Source organism: Thalia democratica, unplaced genomic scaffold (genome assembly GCF_965202585.1).
Source record: "Thalia democratica unplaced genomic scaffold, ktThaDemo2.hap1.1 HAP1_SCAFFOLD_757, whole genome shotgun sequence".
In the NCBI taxonomy this organism is placed as follows: Eukaryota; Metazoa; Chordata; class Thaliacea; order Salpida; family Salpidae; genus Thalia; species Thalia democratica.
The window spans coordinates 7,501-17,500 of NW_028139731.1; the positions used below are offsets into that span (position 1 = coordinate 7,501).

The 10,000-nt window shown below is 34.5% G+C and overlaps 5 non-coding genes across 5 annotated transcripts in view; all 5 read left to right on the plus strand.

Annotated features, from left to right (window-relative positions):
- Nucleotides 1-55: 55 nt before the first annotated feature.
- On the plus strand, nt 56-174 carry LOC145846966 (5S ribosomal RNA). The gene has a single exon (XR_014370974.1). It is a non-coding gene; the product is annotated as a 5S ribosomal RNA (ribosomal RNA).
- Nucleotides 175-3,032: 2,858 nt separating this feature from the next.
- LOC145846983 (5S ribosomal RNA) lies at nt 3,033-3,151 on the plus strand. Its single transcript, XR_014370990.1, has one exon. It is a non-coding gene; the product is annotated as a 5S ribosomal RNA (ribosomal RNA).
- Nucleotides 3,152-6,653: 3,502 nt separating this feature from the next.
- LOC145846978 (small subunit ribosomal RNA) lies at nt 6,654-8,461 on the plus strand. The gene has a single exon (XR_014370986.1). It is a non-coding gene; the product is annotated as a small subunit ribosomal RNA (ribosomal RNA).
- Nucleotides 8,462-8,643: 182 nt separating this feature from the next.
- On the plus strand, nt 8,644-8,796 carry LOC145846968 (5.8S ribosomal RNA). Its single transcript, XR_014370976.1, has one exon. It is a non-coding gene; the product is annotated as a 5.8S ribosomal RNA (ribosomal RNA).
- Nucleotides 8,797-9,018: 222 nt separating this feature from the next.
- Nucleotides 9,019-10,000, plus strand: part of LOC145846985 (large subunit ribosomal RNA) — a 3,631-nt gene continuing 2,649 nt past the window's right edge. The window contains exon 1 of the ribosomal RNA XR_014370992.1: nt 9,019-10,000. This exon is cut by the window's right edge and continues 2,649 nt beyond it. This is a non-coding gene — a ribosomal RNA (large subunit ribosomal RNA).

The following is a 10,000-nucleotide window of genomic DNA, read 5'->3' on the forward strand; positions in this document are numbered from 1 at the left end:
ATAGGTTTTTTAAACAAACCGAAGGGTTTATAAAGGCTTGTAAACGCTTTCAAACGCCTACGACCATACCACACTGAGCACACCCCATCTCGTCCGATCTGGGAAGTTAAGCAGTGTCGGGCGTGGTTAGTACTTAGATGGGTGACCGCTTGGGAATACCACGTGCCGTAGGCTTTTGCTTTTTGAATTCATCTTTTTTGTACTATTTTTCTTTCTGACCTATTTATACTTATTACTCGTTTATTTACATTTCTTTAACGCTTAAAAGAAAAGTAAATTCTAGTTATTAGCAAATAAAAACGTAAGCCAATCAGATAACGTTATTTGCTGTTTAAACCAATTAGAGCGCTAAAAAAGTGGTTTGACCAGTTTGAGATATCGAAAAAATAATGGCACCATCTTGTAGAGTACAATTTTCTGAGTTAAAATTAATACAATTAGTCTTTTATACTAAAACTTAAAAGTTTTTTTGTCCAAAAACAAATAAAAGCGTGGCTACTTGAAAAATCAAACGAAAATAAATTTTGCACTTTTGTATTGTGAGTCATAATAAGTTATTTACTGTTACCAACAGATACTAGCAAAAGCTTTTTAAAGTTTTGTATTAACTTAATGTATTTGTAATTACTTTTACTTAATAGAAACTATTGAATTACGTTTACTTAGTTTACTTTTGTATGTGTATTAAATATATAGCAATTTTGTTTGAACTTAAATAAGGACTATTAAACTATTAAAAGAAAACTATCAAAGTTTACTAACTCAAAAGCTAAATCTTAGTTATATTGTTATAAACATTTATGTTGTAATTTACTAATAACTAAATGAGTTTATTTCAAACAAAAAGAATTAAATAATGTTATGTTATGTCAAGCCTACTATATGAGGTATATAGGTATATAAGGTATACAAGCTTATGTTTGAAAGTTATAATAATTAAAATAAAAATAAATATTTAGTTGGTAAAATTTGTATGTTTTAATATGCTTTGAAATTAGAGTTAGTATAGATGTTTTTTTTAAATATAATAAATATAAGTATTTAGTTACTAATAATAAACTAAAATACCAATTTTGTAGTTAATACAAAAAAAAAAACTTATCTTACTTAAAGTTCACTGTAATTGAAACATTATACAAAAGCTTTATAATTATAAGCTTTGAATAATTCTATTTGAATAAATAATAGATTCATAACTATATTCATGTTTGCATATTTAAATTATAAAAAGTTAGTGTTTTGTGTATTGACTTTATGATTATTTTATTTTAGTAACTGTTAGTTTTATACTTTAATAAAAGAAATATGGTTAACAAGTAAGTTAAAAATGAAAGAAGCATAAAAAAACACACTAATTAACTGCTTATTCAATAGTTTGATTATTTAATTATTTTTCTGTTATATAGTTTAATCGTATTGTATAAAAAATACAGAGGTTTAAAGTAAGTTTGAATAAAAATAAAACAAAACATATAAAATAAGCATTAGTTAAAATACATAGTTTTTTTTTCTAAGAAAATTTAATTCTTTAATAATAAGTAGTAATTTAAATAAAAAATAATACAAATAAAGTTATACAATATATATACAATAGTTTGTCAAACTAGGCAAACACTACTAGGCAAAAAACAAACTAGGCAAAAAACCTACAAAGTAGGCCACCACTACAATCCAATGTTCCAACTGGAAATTCAATGAGATCGTTACTGTACTTGTGATGAACGTTGATAATCCCCAAGATTGTAAGTCGAAGGCCTTACCCAACCTAACCAGCGCACTGGTTTTCTTACAACTGAATTAATCAACATTTATTATTGAATATAATCATTATTGATAGATAGAGGAATGTTGACAATCAACAACAGATTGTAGGTCAAAGGCATTACTCGACCCAAGTACCCACAACCTAGATTGAACAACATTTATTAGATAGATTTGTTTATTGATAGATAGAGGAATATTGTCAATCCACAACAGATTGTAAGTCAAAGGCATTACTCGACCCAAGTACCCACAACCTAGATTGAACAACATTTGTTAGATAGATTAGTTAGATAGATAAATAGTACAGTATAATCTCAAAGAATTTGAAGCCCGAACATTGAACGATAGTGGTGTTTCGTGACGACTAGCGGGATTCGATCTTACAACCTTCTGCTTATGAGTCAGCTGATAAGACCACTGACCCACCGCGCCACGACAAAGATAAAGAAATATTTTGCTATATAAATAGGTTGATTTTTATAATTTTGTTATACAGTGTCAATTACAGTGAACTTCAAGTAAGATATACAACAGTATATATATTTCCGAGTCTGACTTTGAGTACTTTTTATATATTATTAACAAGATTTTTTAGGAGTAATATCTGTTTAGTTCTTTAATATATCTTTAAAATAATAATATTTTTTAAGGTGTTTAAAACTTTTAGAAGCTGTATGTAATGTCTTTTAGTTTAATAGTTCTTTTAAATTAGTAAAAAAAATAAACATGGTTGAGTTATCAAATTAAACAAAATAGAACGTCAAGTATTTAATTACTAAAATTAATTTAATTAAAAAAAAAATCTCAGGTAATCTAAAATGTCAGGAATTATTTAAAAATAAATATAAATTTAAAACTTATTATATTGAAAAGATTGATGAATAATACTCTTGAATGTATGCAATGTTTGTATTTGTAATGCAATAACATAAATGGATAGATCAATGACAAATTGTAAACATATTGTATTATTTTATTTTACGATTTTATTTTATTTATTTAATAATTCAATAAACTTTACTTCTACTTTTCCTGGTCTTAGGTAATTTATAGATAACAATTGTTTAAACAAACACTTTTGTACAGTTACAATACAGTTTTAGTACAGTTTGGGAGTAACTGTTGATTAAAAAAACAAAAAAAAAGTTAATTCAGGTTAAAATTTTATAAGGAATAATTTTAAAATATCAAATTGATTGTAAATCAAGTGCAAATAGGTTTTTTAAATAAACCGAAGGGTTTATAAAGGCTTGTAAACGCCTTCAAACGCCTACGACCATACCACACTGAGTACACCCCATCTCGTCCGATCTGGGAAGTTAAGCAGTGTCGGGCGTGGTTAGTACTTAGATGGGTGACCGCTTGGGAATACCACGTGCCGTAGGCTTTTGCTTTTTGAATTCATCTTTTTTGTACTATTTTTCTTTCTGACCTATTTATACTTATTACTCGTTTATTTACATTTCTTTAACGCTTAAAAGAAAAAGTAAATTCTAGTTATTAGCAAATAAAAACGTAAGCCAATCAGATAACGTTATTTGCTGTTTAAACCAATTAGAGCGCTAAAAAAGTGGTTTGACCAGTTTGAGATATCGAAAAAATAATGGCACCATCTTGTAGAGTACAATTTTCTGAGTTAAAATTAATACAATTAGTCTTTTATACTAAAACTTTAAAGTCTTTTTGTCCAAAAACAAATAAAAGCGTGGCTACTTGAAAAATCAAACGAAAATAAATTTTGCACTTTTGTATTGTGAGTCATAATAAGTTATTTACTGTTACCAACAGATACTAGCAAAAGCTTTTTAAAGTTTTGTATTAACTTAATGTATTTGTACTTAGTTTAAATTAATAGAGTTTATTTGGTTTACTTTATTATGTGTATTGAATGTGCTAGTATCTAAAAATAAATACAACTAAAACAAAACAAACAAGGAGAGTACTTGAATAGAACCAACACAATTTACAGACCAGTTGTGTACTAAATTTAAAGAAATTCTGAATAGTGAATATGCAATTATTATTATAAGTTCAAAGTTCACTTTAATTTAAATTAATGTATTTTGTAAATTGGTTTTATTTAATACGATAGTAGTGAATTACTTTATTTAATTTACTTTAGTATGTGTTGTATAACTTTATTTAAACCAGAAGCAAAACGGGATTATACTTTCAATAAACTACACAATTTACAGACCAGTTGTGTACTAAATAAAAAGCTATTGTGAATAGTGAATATGCAATTATTATTATAAGTTTATAAGTTCACAGTTTACAAAAGCTTTAGAATTTAGTTATTATTTTGTTCATATTTGCATATCTAATTTATGAAAAGTTAGTGTTATGTGTATTGGCTTTTTAATTTCTTTATTTGTAGAACTGTTAGTTTTATATTCTAAAGAAACATTTTTAAATAAATATGTTTAACAAGTAACTTAAAAATGGAAGAAATATATTGTATATATTGAACTATTTATATTTATTCTAGCTATTTGCTTAGTGTATTTATTAATGTGATTATTTTATTTTGTTGTTTGTCTTATAGTTTAATCGTATTGTGTTGAAATATATATAACAAATACAGAGGTTTAAAGTAAGTTTAAATGAAAATAAAATAAGACATATAGTTGAAATATAAGTTTAAAAAAATAGTTTTTTTTTTTATTTCTTTGTTTGTTTGATTGTTTGTTTATTATATAATCGCGACGTGTCATTTTATTACTTTTAAGCATACTAAATATAATAATAGGTATAGTTATAGGAAAAATTCAATTAGTTTCTAATGTAATAAAAAAGTTTATTTCCACAAATAAATAAATACCTGAAAAATCAAATGAAAAATAAATTTCGCACTTGTATTGTGAGTCATAATAGGTTATTTACTGTTACCAACAGATACTAGCGAAGGCTTTTTAAAGTTCTATGTTAATTCAATGTATTTGTACTTAGTTTTATTAAAATGACAGTATTGATGGTTACGTTTATTAAGTATGTTTATTTAACGTTATGTAACTCAAGTAAAACCAGAAGCAAATAAGGAGACTACTTTCAATAAACTACACAATTTACATACCAATTGTATACTAAACTTAAAGCTATTCTATTTTATTCTTGATAGTTATTTTAAAGTTATTAAATTATACAAATGTATTTTGTAAAGTAGTTTTATAAAGTTACTATAGTTTATCTAACTTACTATAGTATGTGTTATATAACTTTAATTAAACCAGAAGCAAAAAGGGAGACTACTTTAAATAAACTACACCATTTATTGTTATATATAACTCTAATAAAACCAGAAGCAAAAAGGGAGACTACTTTAAATGAACTACACAAATTAAAAATATATTATTATTTATAAATCAATCGTGTTGTGTTTCAAAATACATTTTTCAAATATTGTTTTACAAGTATTTATCAGTTATTTAGTTTTCTTTTTATAGTTTAGCCGTATTGTTTTATTTATTTGTTATTATTTTTATTTAATTGTTTGCTTATTATATTTATCGCCATGTGCTTAAAAAATAAAACAACTATAAAGGTTAAAAAAGTAAGTTTAAATAAAAATAAAATGAAACATATAAAATAAGTTTATGATTTTTTTATTATTATTATTATTTAATTGTTTGCTTGTTATATTTATCGCGATGTGCTTAAAAGAATAGAACAAATACAAAGGTTTAAATTGTAAGTTTTAAATAAAATAAAATGAAACATACAAAATAAGCTTATGATTTATTATTATTTTTATTATTATTTTTATTTCATTGTTTGTTTATTATATCTATCGCGATGTGCTTAAAAAATAAAACAACTATAAAGGTTTAAAAAGTAAGTTTAAATAAAGATAAAATGTAACATATAAAATAAGCTTATGTTTGATTTTTTTAATTTATTTTCATTTAATTGTTTGTTTATTATATTTATCGCAATCTGCTTAAAAAAATAAAACGAGTATTAAGGTTTGAAAAGTAAGTTTAAATAAAAATAAAATAAAACATATAAAATAAGCTTATGTTTTTTTTTTTTTTTTTTTTATTATTATTATTTTTATTCAATTTTTTGTTTATTATATTTATCGCAATGTGCTTAAAACGATAAAACAAATATAAAGATTTAAAAAGTACGCTTAAATAAAAAATAATACAAATAAAGTTTATTTATAATAAATATATATATTTAAAACATTAAAAAAAGTAGTTTATACATATTTTTTTTTTATTTATTTCTTTTAAACATATTAAATAAAGTATAAAAAAGTATTAAAACATTTAAACGTAGCATAAATAAGCTTAAAACATTAAAATAATTGAAAAGAAACAAAGAAATTGAAAAAAATCGGAAAAAATCGGCAAAAAAAGTTCAACAGCAACATTTGAGCATCATACACGTATGCATTACTTTACACTAGTGAGAGAGACGTGTTTGTGCGTTCGGTCGACTTGACGAGAAAGCGGGCTTAAAGCATTACTGTTTAGCACCCGAGGCGCGGCTATTGCAGCGGCGGCGAACGTGCTATGTAAACGCATTGGAGCAGCGTATGAAAAACTACAAGCGTCCAGCGGCGGTAGGCTTATAGCTTTGCGAAGTCGTCGAGACGAGTAGCCGACGCAGGCAGGCACGGCTCGAGGCGGGTAACTGAGCAGACAGATGGCGTGTTGCTGCTGACGAGTTAACCGGCAGAAGGCAAACGGTTGGTCGGGAGAAAGAACAGTCAGTTGTAAAGCTGCATGCTGCAGTCCGACGCGGGCTGGCGCTTTAAACAGCAAAAGGCCGGCGCCGACTTTCAGTAACGTTCGCAAGGCTTTTAAGCCGAGTGATAGAAAAGGTCTGTATTTATACAGTAAAAACGCTCAGTCGAGCAACGGGTTTAAACGCCCTCGGATAGTTATCTGGTTGATCCTGCCAGTAGTCATATGCTTGTCTCAAAGATTAAGCCATGCAAGTGTAAGTACGAGCTCACGTACAGTGAAACTGCGAATGGCTCATTAAATCAGTTATGGTTCATTTGATTGTACGCTTTTACATGGATAACTGTGGCAATTCTAGAGCTAATACATGCGTAAAGCGCCGAACTGACGTGAGGCGCGCATTTATCAGACCAAAACTAACCGGCTTTCGGGTCGTTACAATGGTGACTCTGGATAAGCTTGCGGATCGCACGGCCTAGTGCTGGCGACATCTCATTAAAGCAACTGCCCTATCAACTATCGTCGGTACGGTATCGGCCTACCGAGGTTGTAACGGGTGACGGAGAATCAGGGTTCGATTCCGGAGAGGGAGCCTGAGAAACGGCTACCACATCCAAGGAAGGCAGCAGGCGCGCAAATTACCCATTCCCGGCTCGGGGAGGTAGTGACGAAAAATAACAATGCAGACCTCGTACGAGGTCCTGCAATTGGAATGAGTACACTTTAAACTTTTTAACGAGTATCCATTGGAGGGCAAGTCTGGTGCCAGCAGCCGCGGTAATTCCAGCTCCAAAAGTGTATATTTAAGTTGTTGCGGTTGAAAAGCTCGTAGTTGGATATAGGGACGGCGAGGTTGGTCGGTCGAAAGGCTAGCACTGGCCTCGTTGTTCTTGTTGGTCGGTGCCTTCGCGGTGCTCTTAACTGAGTGTTGCGGTGGTCCGGCAAGTTTACCTTGAAAAAATTAGAGTGTTCAAAGCAGGCTTTACGCTTGTATAATGTTGCATGGAATAATGGAATAGGACCTCGGTTCTATTTTGTTGGTTTTCGGAGCACGAGGTAATGATTAATAGGAACGGACGGGGGCATCCGTACTGTGCCGTTAGAGGTGAAATTCTTGGATCGGCGCAAGACGAACGACTGCGAAAGCATTTGCCAAGAATGTTTTCTTTAATCAAGAGCGAAAGTCAGAGGTTCGAAGACGATCAGATACCGTCCTAGTTCTGACCTTAAACGATGCCGACTAGCGATCGGGCAGTGTCGAACTTAAGAACTGTCCGGCAGCTTCCGGGAAACCAAAGTCTTTGGGTTCCGGGGGAAGTATGGTTGCAAAGCTGAAACTTAAAGGAATTGACGGAAGGGCACCACCAGGAGTGGAGCCTGCGGCTTAATTTGACTCAACACGGGAAATCTCACCCGGCCCGGACACAGCGAGGATTGACAGATTGAGAGCTCTTTCTTGATTCTGTGGGTGGTGGTGCATGGCCGTTCTTAGTTGGTGGAGCGATTTGTCTGGTTAATTCCGATAACGAACGAGACTCTTACTTGCTAAATAGCTGCTCGACCCATTGGGTCGGAGACAACTTCTTAGAGGGACTAGTGGCGTTTAGCCACACGAGATTGAGCAATAACAGGTCTGTGATGCCCTTAGATGTTCGGGGCCGCACGCGCGCTACACTGACCGGATCATCGTGTGTTCCCTAGGCCGAAAGGTCCGGGTAATCCGTTGAACCCCGGTCGTGCTAGGGATAGGGACTTGCAATTGTTTCCCTTGAACGAGGAATTCCCAGTAAGCGCGAGTCATTAGCTTGCGTTGATTACGTCCCTGCCCTTTGTACACACCGCCCGTCGCTACTACCGATTGAATGGTTTAGTGAGGTCCTCCGATTGAGCCTGGTACGTGCGGCAACGCACTCGCCGGTGTTCGAAAAGACGATCGAACTTGATCATTTAGAGGAAGTAAAAGTCGTAACAAGGTTTCCGTAGGTGAACCTGCGGAAGGATCATTAACGAATCGAAATTTGATTTCAAGCGACGTCTCTTCTTCGAAGGGACCGAGCCCTGTAACTGTTATAGTTCGGTCGCGTTGCTTCCTGACAGCGGGAGTAATAATTCAGCACGCAAGTGCTGGCGCGGCCGCTTCTTTTTGAACACGATTTTTTGGTTGCATTGAGATTGATTAACACGAGAGATCTCTTAGCGGTGGATCACTCGGCTCGAGCGTCGATGAAGGACGGAGCTAGCTCCGAGAAGTAATGTGAATTGCAGGACACATTGAGCATCGATATTCTGAACGCGTATTGCGGCCTCGGGTAATCCTGGGGCCACGTCCGTCTCAGGGTCTTTAACACACCGATCCTTTCATTAGTTTGAAAGTGCCTGCGACTCGTTTCTTAATTAAGGAGCGTGTCGTCAAAGACAGCTGGTCTGGCGATTTCACAGCTGAAGCGTGAGCAGCCTGCTGGCCTCGGGTGAGGTAGCAACGACGGTAGGTGCTCGAGAATAAGTTAAGTGACTTCAAAAGGCCGACGTACAAAGCGCATGTACTTTTATAGTACATCACTTTTGACCTGAGATCGGGCGGGACGACCCGCTGAACTTAAGCATATCACTAAGCGGAGGAAAAGAAACTAACAAGGATTCCCCTAGTAACGGCGAGTGAAGCGGGATAAGCCCAGCGCTAAATCCGAGCCTTTTTGGAGGGCGAGGAAATGTAGCGTATGGAATTCAGCATGCGGCGAACCAACGACTGCCCACGTTCTTCTGATCGAGGCCTTTTCCCAGAGCGGGTGTTAGGCCCTTGGCGGCGGTCGTAATTCGTCCTAGCGGTTTTCCCGGAGTCGGGTTGTTTGGAAATGCAGCCCTAAGCGGGTGGTAAACTCCATCTAAGGCTAAATACTGGCTCGAGACCGATAGCGAACAAGTACCGTGAGGGAAAGTTGAAAAGCACTTTGAAGAGAGAGTTAAAGAGTACGTGAAACCGCTTGGAGGCAAACGGATGCGCCCATCGAGTCGCCGGACGTTTTCAGGCGCTGCGAGAGCTGTCCTACTGTTTGAGTGATCTTCGGAGACTCTTACGGTTGCGCTGGCGTCGCGGCGCTGCACTAGCGTTCGGCGAGGGCCGCGACCGGTTGCTGGGCTGACTTTGGTCGTTCGCAAGGTAGCTCTTCTTCGGAAGAGTGTTATAGGCGTTCGATTAGCTTCGGCTCGGCGACCGAGGAGAGATTCCGCGTCGGTCTTCGGACAGGCTGCGTGTTGATCGCTGGAATACGGCTTTGGAAACTGCTCGCAGTCTCTAGAGTTTGTACAAGGCCTTCTTCGCGTTAGCGCTCAGACGCCAGGGGTCTGCGGCTTAAGCTGGCCACGTCTCCGACCCGTCTTGAAACACGGACCAAGGAGTCTAACACGCGCGCGAGGTGTTGGGCAGTACGAAACCCGAAAGCACAGTGAAGGCAAACGAGGCGAGATCCTTTCATTAGGCGCATCGCCGGCCGATCCCATAGGCCGCGTCCTAGGGGTCGAGCAAGAGCGTGCTTGTTGGGACCCGA